Source organism: Somniosus microcephalus, chromosome 21 (genome assembly GCF_052327205.1).
Source record: "Somniosus microcephalus isolate GS21.2 chromosome 21, FLI_Smic_1.0, whole genome shotgun sequence".
Lineage (NCBI taxonomy): Eukaryota > Metazoa > Chordata > Chondrichthyes > Squaliformes > Somniosidae > Somniosus > Somniosus microcephalus.
Window position 1 is genome coordinate 75,792,562 of NC_141007.1, and position 6,355 is coordinate 75,798,916.

The following is a 6,355-nucleotide window of genomic DNA, read 5'->3' on the forward strand; positions in this document are numbered from 1 at the left end:
AATTCCCAGTGTCAATGGATTGTTGACATTACAATTCCCAGTGTCAATGGATTGCAGACATTACAATTCACAGTGTCAATGGATTGTTGACATTACAATTCCAAGTGTCACTGGATTGTGAACATTCCAATTAAATGTGTCAGTGTATTGCTGACATTCCAATTCCCAGTGTCAATGGATTATTGACATTCCAATTCCACTCTCAATGGATTGAGGGCATTCCATATCCCAGTGTCAATGGATTGTGGACATTCCAATTCCTAATGTCTATGGATTAGGTATATTCCAACTACCAGTGTCAATGGATTGTTGACATTACAATTCCCAGTGTCAATGGATTGTGGACATTCCAATTCACAGTGCCAATGGATTGTTGACATTCCAATTCACAGTGTCAATGGATTGTGGACATTCCAATTCACAGTGTCAATGGATTGTGGACATTCCAATTCACAGTGTCAATGGATTGTTGACATTCCAATTCCCAGTGTCAATCGATTGTGGACATTCCAATTCCCAGTGACAATGGATTGTGGACATTCCAATTCCCAGTGTCAATGGATTGTTGACATTACAATTCCCAGTGTCAATGGATTGTGGACATTACAATTCCCAGTGTCAATGGATTGTGGACATTACAATTCCCAGTGTCAATGGATTGTGGACATTACAATTCACAGTGTCAATGGATTGTTGACATTACAATTCCCAGTGTCAATGGATTGTGGACATTCCAATTCCCAGTGTCAATGGATTGTTGACATTACAATTCCCAGTGTCAATGGATTGTGGACATTCCAATTCCCAGTGTCAATGGATTGTTGACATTACAATTCCCAGTGTCAATGGATTGTGGACATTACAATTCACAGTGTCAATCGTTTGTTGACATTACAATTCCCAGTGTCAATGGATTGTGGACATTACAATTCCCAGTGTCAATGGATTGTGGACATTACAATTCACAGTGTCAATGGATTGTGGACATTACAATTCCCAGTGTCAATGGATTGTGGACATTACAATTCCCAGTGTCAATGGATTGTGGACATTACAATTCACAGTGTCAATGGATTGTGGACATTACAATTCACAGTGTCAATGGATTGTGGACATTACAATTCCCAGTGTCAATGGATTGTGGACATTACAATTCCGAGTAGAAACATAGAAAAATAGGAGCAGGAGTCGGCCATTCGGCCCTTCGAGCCTGCTCCGCCATACAATATGATCATGGCTGATCCTCTATCTCAATACCATATTCCCGCTCTCTCCCCATACCCCTAGATGCCTTTTGTGTCTAGAAATCTATTTATCTCCTTCTTAAATATATTCAGTGACTTGGCCGCCACAGCCTTCTGTGGTAGAGAATTCCACAGGTTCACCACCCTCTGAGTGAAGAAATGTCTCCTCATCTCAGTCCTAAATGTCCTACCACTGAGACTGTGACCACGCCTTCCAGACCCCCCAGCCAGGGGAAACATCCTCCCTGCATCCATTCTGTCTAGCCCTGTCAGAATTTTATACTGCATCTGCCATGTATTTGCCCACTCACTCAACTTGTCTAAATCGCCTTGAAGCCCCTTTGCATCCTCCTCACAACTCACAATCCCACCAATTCCATGTCATCAGCAAACTTGGAAATATTACATTTGGTTCCCTCATCCAAATCATTGATATAGATTGTGAATAGCTGGGGGCCAAGCACTGATCCCTGCGGTACCCCACTAGTCACTGCCTGCCATCCCAAAATAGACCCATTTATTCCTGCTCTCTGTTTCCTGTCTGTTAATCAATTTTCAATCCCTGCCAGTATATTACCTCCAATCCCATGTGCTTTAATTTTGCACACTAACCTCTCATCTGGGACTTTATCAAAGGCCTTCTGAAAATTCAAATACACCACATCCACTGGTTCTCCCTTATTTATTCTACCAGTTACATCTTCAAAAACACCAGTAGGTTTGTCAAACACAATTTTGCTTTCATAAATCCATGGTGACTTTGTCTAATCCCGTTGATATTTCTAAGTGTCCTGTTATCACATCCTTTATAATAGACTCTAGCATTGATTTTAGGGTAACCAGTCTGTAGTTCCGTTTTCTCTCTCCCTCCTTTTTTAGAATCGGGGCAGAGGGTATTTAAAAATAATATTAATAAATTTAATTAATTACATAGAATGGGAGAGCAGGTGATGTGTTGCTGCTGCAATATGTGGGAGCTGGCGGACACCATTGATGCTCATGGTGATCACATTTGCAGTAAGTGCTGGCTGCTCAAGGAATTCCGGCTCCGTGTTGAAGAGCTGGAGTCCGAGCTTCAAACACTGAGACACATCAGGGAGGGGGAGAGTTACCTGGACTCTGTGTTTCAGTAGGTAGCCACACCAATTAGATTAATTAATTCAGATGTAGTCCGTGGCCAGGGACAGGATGGTGCGACTAGAAGTGAAGCAGGTACGGGGATCCAGGAGGTAGTGTTGGAGGAGCCGCAGCCCTTGCTCTTGTCCAACAGGTTTGAGGCTCTTACTCCCTGTGAGGATGGGAACGGGGACTGCGGGGAGGATGAGCAACCCGGCCACAGCACCGTGGAGCGGGGGGCCATTCAAGTGGGGGGAGTGAAAAGAAATGTTGTAGTGGTAGGGGATAGTATCGTTAGCGGGAATAGATAGGGTTCTTTGCAGCCGAGAGCGAGAGTCCCGAAGGCCAGGGTTAAGGACATCTCCTCTGGGCTGGAGAGAAACTTGGAGTGGGAGGGGGAGGATCCAGTTGTCGTGGTCCATGTTGGTACCAACGACATAGATAGGACAAGGAAAGAGGTTCTGCTGAGGGAGTTTGAGCAGCTAGGGGCCAAATTAAAAAGCAGAACTGCAAGAGTAATAATCTCTGGATTACTACCTGAACCACATACAAATTTGGCTAGGGTAAATAAAATTAGAGAGTTAAATGCGTGGCTCAAAGACTGGTGTGGGAGAAATGGGTTTTGCTTCTTGGGACACTGCCATCAGTACTGGGACAGGAGAGAGCTGTTCCGTTGGGACAGACTTCACTTGGCCAGTGCTGGGACTAGAATCCTGGCGAATCAAATAACTTGGGCTGTTGAGAGGGCTTTAAACTAATTAGTCGGGGGGAGGTTTTAAGAGAGCGAAAAATAAAAATGACAGCGGAGAAGGCAATAGAGCAAGGTAGCAGTGGGGGAATTAAAAATCAGAGCGTGTCAGGAAGGGACAGAATGTATAATGATAAAGGTTAAGTAGTAAAAGGGGTAAAAGCAGGAATAAATTGTCAGAAAACATATTTGAATGTTCTTTATCTGAATGCACGCAGCATTCGTAACAAAATAGACGAGTTGACAGTACAAATAACTACACATGGGTATGATCTGGTGGCCATTACGGAAACATGGCTGCAAGATGATCATGACTGGGAACTAAACATATTGACAATTAGGAAGGACAGGCAGGAAGGAAAGGGAGGTGGGGTTGCTATGTTAATCAAGGATGGAATCACTGCAATAGTCAGAAATGATATTGGGTCAAAGGATCAGGATAGTGAAACAGTTTGGGTGGAGATAAGGAATAATAAGGGGAAAAAGTCACTAGTGGGCGTAGTCTATAGGCCTCCTAACAGTTGCAACTCTGTTGGTCGGAGTATAAATCAGGAAACAGTTGAGGCTTGTAATAAGGGAACAGCTATAATCATGGGGGATTTTAACTTTCATATTGACTGGACTAATCAAATTGGGCATGGCAGCATTGAGGAAGAGTTCATAGAGTGTACTAGGGACGGGTTCCTTGAGCAGTATGTAACTGAACCAACCAGGGGGCAGGCAATCTTAGATCTGGTCCTGTGTAATGAGACAGGATTAATAAAAAAATGTCCTAGTAAAGGATCCCCTTGGAATGAATGACCATAACATGGTTGAATTCCAAATTCAGTTTGAGGATGAGAGAGTTGGATCTCAAACCAGCGTACTGAGCTTAAATAAAGAAGACTATGAAGGTATGAGAGTAGAATTGACTAAAGTGGACTGGGAAAACAGATTAAAGTGTAAGACAGTACAAGAGCAGTGGTCTACATTCAAGGAGATATTTCACATCTTTCAAGATAAATATATTCTACTGAGGAAAAAGGGGAGTAAAAGAAAAGAAGCTATCCGTGGCTTAGTAAAGTAATAAAGGATAGTATCTGACTGAAAACAAGGGCATATAAAGTAGCCAAATCTAGTGGGAGGATAGAAGATTGGGAAGCATTTAAAAGCCAGCAAACAATAACTAAAAGATTAATTAAGAAAGGGAAGATAGATTATGAAAGTAAACTAGCAAAAAATATAAAAACAGATAGCAAGAGTTTCTACAGCTATATAAAAAGAAAAAGGGTGGCTAAAGTGAACGTTGGTCCCTTAGAGGATGAGACCAGGAAACTAGTGGTGGGGAACATGGAGATGGCAAAGACGCTGAACAAATATTTTGTATCAGTCTTTACAGTATAGGATACTAAAAATATCCCAACACTGGACAAACAGGGGGCAATGGGGGGGGGGGGGGGGTGGAGGAGCTAAAGACGACTAAAATCACTAAGGAGATGGTACTCGGTAAAATAATGGGACTTAAGGCGGATAAATCCCCCGGACCTGATAGCCTACATTCTAGGGTCTTGAGAGAAGTGGCGGTAGGGATTGTGGATGCATTGGTGATTATTTTCCAAAACTCCCTGGACCCAGGAAAGGTTCCGGCAGATTGGAAAACTGTTAATGTAACACCCTTATTTAAGAAGGGAAGTAGACAAAAAGCTGGAAACTACAGACCAGTTAGCCTAACATCTGTGGTTGGCAAAATGTTGGAGTCCATTATTAAGGAAACAGTAACAGAGCATTTGGATAAACATAATTTAATAGGACAGAGTTAACATGGTTTTATGAAGGGGAAGTCATGTTTGACAAATTTGCTCAAATTCTTTGAGGACGTAACACACAGGGTGGATAAAGGGGAACCAGTGGATGTGGTGTATTTGGACTTCCAAAAGGCATTTGACAAGGTTCCACACAAAAGAATACTGATCAAGATAAAAAATCACGGGATTGGGGGTAATATACTGGCATGGGTGGAAGATTGACTATCTAACAGAAAACAAAGAGTTGGGATAAATGGTTTGTTCTCGGGCTGGCAATCAGTAACTAGTGGTGTTCCGCAGGGGTCAGTGCTGGGACCCCAACTCTTTACAATCTATATTTACGATTTGGAGGAAGGGACCGAGTGCAACATATCCAAGTTTGCCGACGATACAAAGATGGGAGGGAAAGCAGTGAGTGAGGAGGACATAAAAAACCTGCAAAAGGACATAGACAGGCTAAGTGAGTGGGCAGAGATTTGGCAGATGGAATATAATATTGGAAAGTGTGAGGTTATGCACTTTGGCAGAAAAAATCAAAGAGCAAGTTATTATCTAAATGGAGAGAAACTGCAAAGTGCTACAGTACAAAGGGATCTGGGGATCCTGGTGCATGAAACACAAAAAGTTAGTATGCAGGTGCAGCAGGTGATCAGGAAGGCCAATGGAATCTTGGCTTTTATTGCAAGGGGGATGGAGTATAAAAACAGGGGAGTCTTGCTGCAGTTATACAGGGTATTGGTGAGGAATACTGCGTGCAGTTTTGGTTTCCATATTTAAGAAAAGATATACTTGCTCTCGAGGCGGCTCAGAGAAGGTTCACTCGGTTTATTCAGGAGATGAGGGGGTTGACGTATGAGGAAAGGTTGAGTAGGTTGGGCCTCTACTCATTGGAGTTCAGAAGAATGAGAGGCGATCTTATCGAAATATAGAAGGTTGTGAGGGGGCTTGATCGGGTGGATGCGGTGAGGATGTTTCCACTGATGGGTGAGACTAGAACTAGGGGGCATAATCTTAGATTAAGGGGCTGCCCTTTCAAAACTGAGATGAGGAGAAACTTCTTCACTCAGAGGGTAGTAAATCTATGGAATTTGCTACCCCAGAAAGCTGTGGAAGCTGCAACATTAAATAAATTTAAAATGGAGATAGACAGTTTCCTAGCAGATAAGGGAATTAGGGGTTACGGGGAGAGGGCAGGGAAGTGGACGTGAGTCTAGATTCGGATCAGCCATGATCCTATTGAATGGCGGAGCAGGCCCGAGGGGCCGTATGGCCTACTCCTGCTCCTATTTCTTATGTTCTTATGTTCTTATGTTCTTACATTTGACACCCTCCAATCTGCAGGAACTGTTCCATAATCTATAGAATTTTGGAAGATGACAACCAATGTATCCACTATTTCCATAGCTACCTATTTCAGTACTCTGGGATGCAGATTATCAGGCCCTGGGGATTTATCGTCTTTC

At 42.9% G+C, this 6,355-nt stretch overlaps 1 protein-coding gene across 2 annotated transcripts in view; it reads right to left on the bottom strand.

Annotated features, from left to right (window-relative positions):
* The window catches only part of LOC147102982 (carbonic anhydrase-related protein 10), a 908,938-nt gene that overhangs the window by 534,388 nt on the left and 368,195 nt on the right, over positions 1 to 6,355 (bottom strand). The window lies entirely within an intron of this gene.